Genomic DNA, 14,084 nt, shown 5'->3' with positions numbered 1-14,084 from the left:
AATGTGCATAAGTTTTGTGATGATGACAATGTTTGATTGTGGTGTGTTTACAAAAGTGCATTTTTAAGACTGCCCAAACTGTATACTCAGAATAGGTATATTCTAGGCATATTTATTGTATAGGATTTATACATCAATAAATTAGTATTAAAAAGTTCAAGTTATTAATCTATCATTCTTTGAAAAAAATCAAATAATCACTCTTATCTAACTACAGTTAGATATATGTATCAAAAAATAAAGAGTGAAAGTGTATCTAAATATAAACAAAATGAAAAATGACAGAGGGAAATAACTATTTTATTTTATTAAAGATTTTATTTTTTTATTTAAGAGACAGAGAGTGAACCAGAGAGAGAGAGCATGAAGCTGGGGTGGGGGGGCAGGAGGGGAAGAGGGAGAGGGAGAAGCAGACTCCTTACTGAGCAGGGAGCTCAAGGCAGGGCTCCATTCCAGGACCCTGGGATGATGACCTGAGCTGAAGGCAGACAATTAACCAACTGAGCTACCCAGGCACCCTGGAAATAACTATTTTAAAAAGATGAAATTAAGATCATAAAAGACTATTTCACATGAGTTACAGATATATATTTGAAATCTGATGTGAAAAGAAAATTGATTATAATTGACCCTACCTGTGATAGAAATATGACTGATTATCATATAAAAAAGGATAGGGGCACCTGGGTGGCTCAGTCCGTTGAGCTTCCAGCTCTTGGTTTCAGCTTGGGTAATGGTCTCAGGGTTGTGGGATGGAGCCCCATATCGGGCTCCATGCTCAGCAGAGAGTCTGCTTGAGGTCCTCTCTCTCTCTCTCTCCCTCTCCTGTTGTCACTCTCCCTCCCTCTCCCCAGCTCACACTGACTCTTGGGCTCTCTAAATTAAATAAATAAATCTTTTAAAAAAATTAAAATATTAAAAAAGGATAAAGAATCCAAAGAACTACCTCCTAAAAACCAAACTAGACAGTTACATAGGCAATTTTACCAATCTTTTAAAAACAATTCTTACTAAAATTCTTCTAGGGCATAGAAATAAAAGAGAAGAAAAACTTCTATATATTTTTCTGAAATAAATGTAATGTTTAAAACTAAATCTGATAAAAATAAGACAAAAAGCTGGAAAAATTATTTCCTTTAAGAATATTGATTTAAGAACCCTAAATAAACTATTTGCAAAAGAGGAACAAATGAACTTATCTGTATATCAGATGATAACATATCTGCATAGAAAAAATTAATTCAAGAAATTGCAACATGTCATTTTGAATGTACACCCTTAATAAAATATGTACCAAGAATGAGAAGAAACACAAAGATATCTTGAACTTTACTAAGTTGTTTTAGTAGTGGTTTTGTTTTATACATTTTGAAATTATTTTATATGGTGCAGGATAAAACAGATGGGTAAATTTGGTATGGAAAAAAGCTGAGGAAGAGCACTGTGCCATTGAATTTGAATTTTTATTAGCATGGATGATTAAATGTATGTAATTAAGCGACAGAGAGGGCCAGAAAGTGTTACATCAGTAGTTACCAGTATACTTTCCTCGTAGATCTTGGCTTGTCAACAACATTCCTTATTAAAATGAACCTGGGATCCTTGGAGGTATAACTGAGACCACACCTTTGGCAGAGTAAGTACAACACAACTTGAAACATCTTGTTGTGTGTGGTTGAAAGTAAAGAGGTGTCACATACTGAGGGTACAGATTAAAATGGCCCAGAATTCAGCTCACCTGAACTTCTATTGCCCAAATTTAGGATGACTTTATTATTAAAAGTGAATAATGATGGTTATTAAAAATAATGATGATAATATCTGTAAATAGGAAAGTTTCATTCATTTTAAAAAGATACAATTAGGTGAAAGATGACATACTGATACTGATTGATTAAAAACAGCTTAGAATAAGAAATCTTTTCCTAAGGCTTTTATTTTTATCATCATCATACAGATGAAAAAGAATCACAAATTAATTAGGAGACAGACCCATACACTTAAAACCTGTTTTTGTTGTTTATTAGTTCTGTGATAATATCTCTTGCCCTCTTATTCTTCACCTGTCAAATGCAGAAATTAAAAGTACCTCACTCATGGTAACGTTGTGAATATTACCTAAGTTCACACATGTAAATCACTTAAACTAGCATGTAATATGTAATAAGTACTCAGTAAAAATATGCTATTACCATTATTAATAGTATTGTTAGAGACTCATACCAAGGTGAATTGAAAGTTGTTGCTTTCACCAAGTTTAAAAACTGATTTTCTGCCCAACACATTATTTCATTTATGTATATTTTACAAACCCTATGTAAATTTTGTGTATTCTGGAATGAAATGGCTAAAGACAAATTAGGTGGTCTTTGTCAGTAGCTTCAGTTAGAGACCCTCTTTGGAAAAGACCTATTGCAGGTTGTCACATAGACTTACCTCGGTCCTCTCTGATTTATTGCGTGTATACTTTCTATATGCTAACCATGCACCTCACTGTTCTAGTGAGGATTCAGTGGTGAATCAGTGTCAAAGAGCTATGTGTGTGGAGAAGATAGACTACAAACACACAAATGCATTTAGACTAAGTACTATAATATCAGGTATGGATAATTCCAGAAAGTCAAAAAGAAAATTGGAGTGCTATTTTAGATAGGTCACAGAACGTTCTCAGAGAAAGTTACATGTAAGACCAAATGAGATGAAGGAGAGTGTTATAAATATTTGGGTATAAATATTCTTAGTAGAGAAGGCTGTAACCTAAAGAAACTGAGGCAAGATCACATTTGGGGGTATTCAAGGAGCCAGAGTGGAGATGGGGGGGTAGGTAGAATATGAGTAAAGAGAAGTACGTAGGGACTAGATTTCATACATGTATCATTATAAGGACTACAGATGGGAAGACTTTTGTATTTAGCAGGGAATGACATTATACAATTTACATTTTATAAGTATGATATCTGTTGGTCCAGATGAGAGAAGAAAGAATGAAAACAGAATAGTTAGAAGTCTGTAGCAGGAGAGCAGGTAGGAGACATGACTTAGAGCAGGGGGGTGGTAGCAGAGATGGAGAGATTTGGTTGTGGGTATATATCAAAGGGAAAGCTGAAAGATGTGCTGACAGAATGGATGTGTATCTCTGTGAATGAAAAAGAGAAGTCGTGGATGGCTCTAAGGTATTTGGTCTGTGCAACCAGAGGAATGGCGGCACCATTTACAAAAATGGGGAAAACCGGGGATGGAGCAGGTTTGTGGGTGGTGGTGTAGGTGGAAAATTAAAAATAACTGTTAGTCATCCAGGCAAAGGTGTAAAGAATCAGTTGGACACATGATTCTGAAATTCAAGACAAAAGTCTAAGCTGCTGATTTAAATTTGGAAACATGACTGAAGAGGAAGTATTCCAATTGATTTATGGAAATTACCCAGGGAGTGAGTATAATGCGGTTAGAATAGAGGAACAGGCATGAACTGTAGCATGTTCAATCTTTTAGAAGTGGAGAAGACAAAAATAATCCAGCAAAGGAAATAGAAGCGAATGGCCAGTGAGGTAAGGGGGGAAATTGGGAAAATGTTCTGTACACCCCACCCCCAGGTGAAAAATTTGCTTCAAGAAATAGGAGCGATTGAATACGATGGTGTTGTTATTCAGTGAAAAAATATGAAGGCTGAGAATTTGCACATGTACCTGGTTTCTGCTAGGGACAGAGTAGGTTACAATAGGAGTTTTGCTATAAAGAGAAACATAAATGCGGTAATTACAAAAGAGGGATATGAGGTTGTAAGGGGGGATTTTCTTTTAAGATCGGAGATAATTCTCTGTGTTTGAATGGCAGTGGAAGAATTCTAGCAGGGAGAGAAGAAATGATGATACATGGAAAAGAATGGACAATGCTAGAGAAGTATCTTTAAATGAGAAGGAGGGGATCCAGCGCTCCAGGGAGGGGTGGACTTGAGCTAATGGCAGGAAGGTTAGCAGAGTAAATCATAAAGACAAAGCCAGGCTGTGGGCTATAGAGGGAGGACAGGAAATTTCTCTTCTCAGTGCTTCCCTTTTCTCAGTAAAATAAGTAGCAGGGTCTTTGGAAGAGAGAGAGGAGGTGGTGGAGGATGATGAAGATTTTAGAAAAGAGGAAATCATGTGGAATTGTTGGTACCTTCCTCTCCACTATTTGACATATATATTTTTAAGATTTTTATTTATTTATTTGACAGAGAGAGAGACAGCCAGCTAGAGAGGGAACACAAGCAGGGGGAGTGGGAGAGGAAGAAGCAGGCTCCCAGCGGAGGAGCCTGATGTGGGGCTCGATCCCAGAACGCCGGGATCACGCCCTGAGCAGAAGGCAGACGCTTAAGGACTGCACCACCCAGGCACCCCAGACATATATATTTTTTTTAACTCATTGACCAATTTAGGTTTTTTTTTTTTTTAAGATTTTATTTATTTATTTGACAGAGATAGATACAGCCAGCAAGAGAGGGAACACAAGCAGGGGGAGTGGGAGAGGAAGAAGCAGGCTCATAGTGGAGGAGACTGATGTGGGGCTCGATCCCGTAACGCCGGGATCACGCCCTGAGCGGAAGGCAGACGCTTAACCACTGTGCCACCCAGGCGCCCCCCAATTTAGTTTTAATACAGAAAAAAATAAAAGAAAAAAGTTCTGGGTAACATGTAGAGACAGAGCTGAAATTGCCCAAAGCTGTTGAAAGCTGGGGTCTTAGAACAAATGCATATTCCATTGGAAGTTGCAAAGGAGCCACTGTGATACTGGGATATGTAATAGTTAATCTAAAAATAGTTGAAAATCATTGTATAAGAATTGGATATAGCCCTTGAGACACAGGGTTAGTTTTACGTACAAAATTTCTTGATTGTAAATAAATATCATAGCATGACAGAAGTGGTTATATGAATTGAAAGATTTTATAATTCCCTCATTATATATAAATGTGTGCATATACACAAATATATATATATATCCTCCTTATTACCAACCAACTTGGGAATATGAGATCAACAAATAGATTTCCTCCATAAAAAAAATGGAAGTAAGCATATATGTACAATATCATAAATAAGGAAGTATACATGGACCAAAGGATAAGAATCTGGATCCTACCTCAAATGTATCCTAGGCTAACTGACCTTTCCTCTCTCACGTCTGTGCTTTGCGTATTTTCTCCTTTCTGCCTCCAATACCCTTCTTTGTTTTCTTGCCTATTGTTGCTTCTCCTTCAAATTTGAAGTTAAGCTTTGCCTTCTCTGTGGTTTCTTCTTACTCTTTTTTTAATGTTTTTTTTATTATATTATGTTAGTCACCATACAGTACATCCCCGGTTTCCCATGTAAAGTTCGATGATTCATTAGTTGCATATAACACCCAGTGCACCATGCAATACGTGCCCTCCTTAGTACCCATTACCAGCCTATCCCATTACCCCAACCCCCTCCCCTCTGAAGCTCTCAGTTTGTTTCTCAGAGTCCATAGTCTCTCATGCTTCATTCCCCCTTTGATTACCCCCTCTTTCTTTATCCCTTTCTTTCCCTACCGATCTTCCTAGTTCTTATGTTCCATAGATGAAAGAAATCATATGATAATTGTCTTTCTCTGCTTGACTTATTTCACTTAGCATTATCTCCTCCAGTGCCATCCATGTTGTAGCAAATGTTGAGAATTCGTTCTTTCTGATAGCTGAGTAATATTCCATTGTATATATGGACCACAACTTCTTAATCCATTCATCCGTTGAAGGGCATCTCGGTTCCTTCCACGATTTAGCTATTGTGGACAATGCTGCTATGAACATTGGGGTGCATATGGCCCTTCTCTTCACTACTTACTCTTAACAAACCCTAGGGGCTCCTTCCTCCAAGCTCCTGTTGCTTCCACAGTGGCATTTATCACTTTGCTTTGGAACTGTTGGTTTGCAAGTCGTTTAACCCATGATGCTGTGGATTCTTTGAAGGCAGGGACTAAATCTTTTCATTTCTGAATCATAATTATCTAGATTAGTGCCTGGCAAGTTTTGAATGCATTTTACAAATAAGGAAAAATGAGATCTAGAAGAATGTAGGTAACTTAAGCAAACTAGTTGTAGTACGAGACAAGACCATAGTGTTTTTCTTGCTCAGTTTAGGTCTCTCTTTATTCTTCCTGCATTTATTTGCTTTTAGGAAGGGCAACATTTACACCAGGAAATTGTGTTAGGATAGCTTTGGAGCTATATTGCACATCCAGAAGGATAAGTGCTCCCCCTTGTGGCATCTCTGGGAGGTGGAAGTGGAAATGACTAGACTCCCAAATCCTGGTTAAGAAGCAAAATGGATCTTTTGCTGGGAGTAAAACATTGTACCCTTCAAACTTTGCTCCTCTTCCAAGAGGAAGTTAATGAGAAGACGTTTCCTTTCTTCACCACAAGCAAAAAATATCTTCCTATCAGTGATCTGAACTGTTTCCATTAGATTCCATGGCTATCTGGGAAGGTTCCTTAAGCAGATACTTTTCATCTGTCTTATCTGATGTAAGTCCTCACTACAACACTCTTGAAGCAGGTTCTCATTCACATGTTGCAGAGGATAAAACTGAGGTTCAGAAAGTTAAAACAATTATTCTAAGGGTGTGTAGCCTGGAACTCAGATCTTTGAAATCTTCTATGTAGTGCACGTTCTACCACACTGTGTTGCCCGTTTAGGCAGTGGAAGAGTGGGAAGCTACACAATCAGTTAGCCATCCTTGTTACCAGAATTATATCAGCTACCAAGTAAGTATAAGCCGTTGACTCTTGGCTGACAATGCAGAAATCAAAGCTGCCTTTCCCTGCATAATGACTCCAAGTGTTCAAAATTTTTTTGAAGACAAGGGCTACTGAGGGGTGGGAGGTGGAGGGAAGATGGCAGAGAAGTTCAGGTATTTCTCTCTGTTATCCACAAGCTCAGACTTCATGGGTAGCCAGCAATGATCCTAATACTTTGCCCAGAACAAAGGTCAGAGAAGAGGGAACAATCTTCAGGCTGCCTCAGAAAGGTGCCAAAGTCCAGTCTGAAACATTTTTCTTTTCTAAGACTCAGTACATTCTTTTAACCAAGGCAATAGCTTGGGGACATGGAGCAGCCCATAAGGGACCTTTTAGAAGGACTGGATACTGTCTCTAGTGGAGGAAGCAATATTAGCTTTGATTTGATGAATGCTTTCATAACCTACTCTTCCCTCCTTCTCAAGACTCTTCCCCTTAATAGATCTAATAAACATCCAAATCACCACAATAGCAGTGTTAGCATGACTAACACATTTCCATATCCTGAACCCCCGCAAGGCAATGGTCAAAATAATAGCTAACACCTATTGATCACTCATTATGTGCTAAGTGCTTCACCAGCATGATTATCTCATTTTATCCTCACAGCAAACCATATTATACCGACCAAGAGAGGCTCTAGAGTTTAATTGACTTGCCCAAGGTCACAATGAGTAGTTGATAGAGCTAGGATTGAAAGCAAACAACCTGATCCTATACTGTAGAGTTATTGCCTGAAAGACTAAATGTAAATAGCTGATCTCCTGAGTATCTGAGAAACTGAGTTTCCACCCATAGGGCTGCTCCTCTAGTTTACTCAGCACGCTGAAGATGGCGAAAGACAGAACAGTTGAAGCGTCTCTTTTCCCAGTCTGTACACCTGGTCAGATGGCGGAGGAGCAGCCCATCATCTAGCCAGCCATGTGTTTCTGAAGAAAAATAAAGGCAATTAAAATTCTCACCAAGAGTTTAGATTGTAGGGAGAATTTATAACTGACAAAATTTGTAAAGAAATATAGGTGACTGGGTGCCACTTGGCACTTTGATGTTAATTGTTGATTACTAGTTTGCTTTGATTGTCAACTTTACTTTAAGGAATCCCTGGATTATCTCTTTACAATTTTCTAGAGGTTGCCATATCTTTCTTTTGTATTTATTTTATTTTAGTATTTTATTTTATTTTAATTCCAGTATAGTTAACAGTGTTATATTAGTTTCGGGTGTACAATGTAGTGATTCAACACTTCCATACATCACCCTATGCTCATCACAACAAGTACATTCCTTAATCCCCAACACTTACTTCCCCCATTCCCCCAAGCACCTCCCCTCTTATAGCCATCAGTTTGTTCTCTATCGTTGAGAATCTGTTTCTTGGTCTGTCTGTCTCTTTTTCTTCTTTGCTCATTTGTTTTTTTCTTAAATTCCACATATGAGTGGAATCATATGGTATTTGTCTTTCTCTGACTGACTTATTTCACTTAGCATTCTACTCTCTAGCTCTATCCGTGTTGTTGAAAATGGCAAGATTTCATTCTTTCTTATGGCTGAATAGTATTCCATTATATATATGTATTTGGGGGGTAAATACCCAGTAGTGCAATTACCAGATTGTAGGGTAGTTCTATTTTTAATTTTTTACTATTTTCCACAGCGGCTGCACCAGTTTGTATTCCCACCAACAGTGCACAAGGGTTCCTTTTTCTCCACATTCTTGCTAACACTTATTGTTTCTTGTGTTGTTAATTTTAGCCATTCTAACAGGTGTGAGGTGATATCTCATTGTGGTTTTGATTTGCATGATGAGTGAAGTGGAACATCTTTTTATGTGTCTGTTGGCCATCTGTCTTCTTTGGAGAAATGTCTGTTTACTTCTTCTGCCCATTTTTAATTGGATTATTTGTTTTTTAGGTGTTGAGTTGTGTGAGTTCTTTACATATTCCAGATATGTCATCTACAAATATCTTCTATCATTCCGTAGGTTGCCTTTTAGTTTTGTTGATTATTTCCTTCACTGTGCAGAAGCTTTTTATTTTGCTGCAGTCCCATATCTACTTTCTTATTTTGCTCAGAAGCCATGTGATCCTGTGCTGCTCCATTCTAGCCCTACTAACACTTCCAGTGTTGACCTTGATGGCTGTGCCTCTTGTTACCCTGGTCAGTTCCACCTGGCTCCATTGCTGAACATCAGAGGCTCCAAACTGTCTCTTCCCATCCTCACCCCAGTCACTATGCATGTAACAAAGTTCAACAGGAAACAAAAGAATTGAAAAAGAATCCTCCCTAATCCGTACGTTAGCCAGGGTGAAAAAGAGGCTTCATCAGGAGGTGGTGGGGGCAGGATTTGGGATCACCACCGCCACCCACAGGGCTTGCTACAACCAGAGGATAATGGAGGACAGCTTTGAAGTCAGAACATCAATATGTGATCTCTTAAGTAGAGATAGTAATACCTACCTAGTAGTAGTGTCGTATGATAAGAGGAGTGACAGATGGGTCATTTTCACTCTTGTAATTTTAGGGTATATAAATTAGGGGGCAACATGAGGTAGATGGTTGGGGGCAGGCATATCTGGGTTTGTGTCCTAATTTGCACCACTTAGTAACTCTGAATTTGAGAATTTTTTTTCAACTCCATATTCTCAATTTTCTCATCTGTAACACAGAGTTGAAGCTACCTACCCCATGAAGTATAGAAATAAGGTAGCATATATAAGCTGCTGCCGTAAGGGCTGGCATACATATCCCAAACCCCTTCATTTCTTCCACTAGAGTTCCCATTATCCTTGACCCTGGTTGCTGAAGAGCCAGATTGGGAGAGGAGACTGCCTCCAGATATGCCCTCATCTCTTAACTCCTACTTGAGAATAGGGTAACAATAGCAACTATAGCTACAACCACAACTTCTAACATGATGCTTTTTTCCTGCTGCTGCCCCTGCTGCTATTCTGGTATTATTTATCGAGCACAACTATGTAGCACATGTAAAGGGTACTGTGCTGTGCATTTTACCTACATTATTGATCTTAATCTCAGTATATCTGTTTTCTATGAAGTCTTTATTGTGTGGCCTTGAAAAATAGCTATTCCATTCCAGCCCAGGATGTTTGCAAGGCAGGGTTCACATGTGAGGCCCTCATTAGAAAGCAAGCTCCAGGGACTCTTGGAGAACAGGATTTGGCCATGCACCCTTCCTTTTTACCATCTCAGCTCCAGCCCCTCTGACGGTTCCCTCTCTGACTGATTTCACGGCTCACCATCGTAACCATTGTGGCCTCCTTTCCGTAGAGTTTCACTGCAGCATTTTGCAGACAAGCATAAATTTCCAAATCCTTAGGTTTTCAGTCAGGTAGAACAAAACCTCCGCATTGCTTTTCATGCTGTTAGTCATTCTGAAGCAGTCTTTTCCTTTTGTTCCAGTCATTCTAAATGCTGAAAAACAACAGAAACAAAAAGCAATCATGAAGCCACATCCTTGGATGTTATTAGTACAAAATAAAACAATATCCATTTTTATTCTGTTGAACACGTACTCTCTCTAAACAAAAGGAATTGGTGAACTAAAGCAAATAAAGTATACTTTCCTCAGCCCTGCTTTAGACAGATAAGCAAGGACAATTAATATCAAGGCTGTTTGTTTCTTTGTTCCCATTTTCTATCCTTGCTCCTAATTGATATTCCCAGAGGTATCTGAGATTAGATAACTATTTAAGATTCCCTTATGGATTATTTTTGGTACTCAGTGAAAGTTTATTTCTTTTTTTTAAAAGATTTTATTTATTTATTTGACAGAGATAGAGACAGCCAGCGAGAGAGGGAACACAAGCAGGGGGAGTGGGAGAGGAAGAAGCAGGCTCATAGCAGAGGAGCCTGATGTGGGGCTCGATACCGTAACGCCGGGATCACGCCCTGAGCTGGAGGCAGACGCTTAACTGCTGTGCCACCCAGGCACCCCAAAAGTTTATTTCTAATAGGCCTTCTGAGTCAAATGAACTCCAACATATTAATAGATTTACAGAATATCAGAACTAGAAAGAATCTTAGATATAAGTTCTTTCTGGGGTAACCCGCTCATTTTGCTAGTGGGGAACCTTGAAACCCTGAGAACTTTGGGGTGTGTGTGCTGTGAGAGTTCGGAGAGGATCTTCATTACAACCTAATATTCACTTCTCTGCACATTTGGTTCTTGGAAAGTATCTTAAGATTGTGCATATTAAATAACAGTTTCCCTCTGAATTTAAAAAAGAAATCAAATTCTTCTAATGGCATAGTAGAGCAACAACACTTCGACAGATTCATCTTGCTTTTTTCAACATCCACTGGGGCACAGAGGAAGGGCAGGAAGTGGACAGATTATACTAAATAAAATTAAGAAATAATCCTATTTCTTCAACACAGAAGCGTTTCAAAACCATATTGCTTCTTACTTGGCTGGTTGAGATTTTTTGTGTGTGTAATGGTTGTCTCAGGGGCCTGAGTCCACAGTCCAAAGGACCCAGATTATTTTGGAGGACCTGGCAATTTTTCTTTTCTTAAATTCCCACCCAGAACCTGAAAAACATGCTGCCAGACATGTTAGCTGTCCAGGCTTAAAAATATTTTTTAACAGAAACCTTAGCAGGAAAACAACCCAGTAAGACCCAGAAGCTCCTTACCATACTTGGTGCCCACCATTTCCCTCTCTGTTAGTTACCAAAAGTCCTGGCTTCAGTCTCTTGCTTTCAGATGTGGTGGCTTCTTCTGCTGCTGGTCCCATCTACTGACACAGATACGGAAAGTTGCCCCTTGGTGTCCTTCCAAGGAGCTGAATAACATGGTGACTCTTTCTGTTCCTGCCCCAGCTGACATGTGAGAAGCTCCTGGGTGATCATCAACTTCATGCATCAGTGGAGTCAATCTGAAGATTTCTACTCTGCGCTATGCCTGTTGGTGACCAGATTTCCACACTAGTAGCTGATGAGGTCCAGAGAGGGAAAGTGACTTGACCTAATGAGTAGCTGGGCTAGGGTTAGGGTGGGACTCTCTGATTCTAAGACCAGTGATGTCCCATCTCTCAGGTGAATATCACAGCTTTGAGAACCTTAAGGAAGGAGAGTGTAGAAAAGGAGTGGAGAAAGAGAGAGTGCCCATGGCTCCTTTGACCTGGACAAGCAGGACTAAGCATGAATGGGTCAGTTAACAAAGCAAAGTCTCTTTCCCCAAAGACAGTATGTCTTATAAAAAACAAAAGATGGAGTTGGACAGCCCTATGCTTGAATGTCAGTTACCTACTATCTTACTTTGAGACAAACTACTGAACCCCTCTGAGCCTTGGTTTTCTAATCAATACATGAGAACTATATCTACACCATGAGGTCTTTTTGAAGGGCTAAATGATATATTGTATATAAAAGACCTAGAAAAACATCCATAGGCACAAGCTAAGGTAGTAATCATTAATAGCAAGACTAACCTTGCTGTATTCTCATCCCTATTTATACTTTAAAATTTTCTGGCTATTCTGCCATTTCAGTTATTTTTTTGAGATTATTAAGAAGGAGTAATTTTTAACAGCACATGATTTTCAATCAGATACAGATTGGAGGTACAACATCTGTAAAATGGGAGTAATAATACCCCTTTGTTAGAGATGGGCCTATTTTGAAGATTAAATTAGATTGAAAAAGACTGTAAATTTTAATGAAAGCAGAAGCCCTATCTTACACAATGTGGTGTTCCTTGAATCTGGTAATGTGCCTGCCATATAATTAGTTTCAAATGAAAAATTAATAATATATGCAATATAAGCTTTTAATGCAGTGTCTTATACATACTAAGTGGGAGCTACATCTGTCTTACTCCAGTTAAAATATATGAAGGTGAAACAGAATTGCAAGGCCATTTAATACCTTCTCACAATAGAAATCAGTCTGGAATAGCCTATCAGATTACCAGGATGTCTCCTTAAGTAGCTCTGACAACTTTATTTTCAATAAATAAATCACAGGGAGATAAATGTCAGGGAAAGTGGTTAATAGCTGATCCTGGGCTCTCTTGTGGAGACCTCCAGAGGAAGAGTAGTTTCTAATGTTTGGGAATGCTAGGTGGGTCGATAGGGAATGGAAGAGATAGTAAAGTCTGGGGATCTGGCATCCAAGGGGAAACTATGAGCAAGGTAAAAAGGATGAGGTTCTTAATACCTGGCCTTAAATCCTTGGAACTTAGGCAAGTCACATTTTTTAGTATCAGTTCCCCATTTATAAAATAGGAAAAATAGTACTTTTCAGGGCTATTGTGGTAATTAAATGAGACAGTGGGTATAAAAGGTGATCAGTAAGACACCAGATGAAAATAGGAGTTATTACTTGAAGATAAAACTATATTGTAGAATTTTGCTTTCTCTACTGAGGTTTTGTTCATTTTTTGTCTTTTTTTTCTTTGTTCTTAAGATTGACTGACTAATTTCTACTAATTTGTCTTTAAGTTCCTAATCCTTTATTTTGCAATAACAAATCTGTTGTTCAAGCTCAATCTATGACTTTTTCCTTCCAGATTTATGGTTTTTCAGTTCTAAAGTTTCAATTTAGTTCCTTTGTTGTTGTTTTGTTTTGTTTCCTTTTTTGTTTCCTGCTATACAATATCTCGTTTAAAAGGTTTTTTTTTTTCCTGCCAATTATAACTGGATTCTCTTGAAATCTGTTTCTATTGACTTTTTTTTTTTTTTTGCTTAATTTTTTTGCTTGAATTTATTTCCCTACTTCTTTGGCTATCTAGCAAATTTTTGTATTATGTTGGTGTTGGGGAAGAAAAATTTTTCTGTATCCTTCGAGGTTTTCTTGGGTGGCCTAAGAATTAAATTGACAAGAGACAGAGTAACAGCAGAAAATTAAATTTAATATGTACCTATGAGGAATCCACACAAACATGAGAGATTCCAAAGTCAGTCAGGCAAAATGAGGTATATACGCCATCCTGAACAAAGGAGAAATGTGTAGAGGTCTATGGCTACAAAGGGAAGGAAAGCAATTCACAGGAAAAATGGAAAAGAGTAAATATTTGGTAAACCAATGTTTTCTGAGCCACACAGAAATAATGGGGACACAGAGAGGAATTTTAACAAACAAACTTTGCTATATTCTTCCCTGTCTACCCTACCCACTGCATATTATCCTATTGTTATCTATGGGGATAGCTCAATTCCTGGGATAGACCCCTATCTAAATTCTTTTAAGCAGTTAGGTGGAAGGTCACAAGTTCTTCCTACACCTCTGTTTCTTAAAAATAATCAGCCTAAAGTCATTCACATGCCAAAAAA

Source organism: Ursus maritimus, unplaced genomic scaffold, assembly GCF_017311325.1.
Source record: "Ursus maritimus isolate PB19 unplaced genomic scaffold, ASM1731132v1 scaffold_16, whole genome shotgun sequence".
NCBI classification, from domain to species: domain Eukaryota; kingdom Metazoa; phylum Chordata; class Mammalia; order Carnivora; family Ursidae; genus Ursus; species Ursus maritimus.
This window is presented reverse-complemented; position numbering follows the sequence as displayed.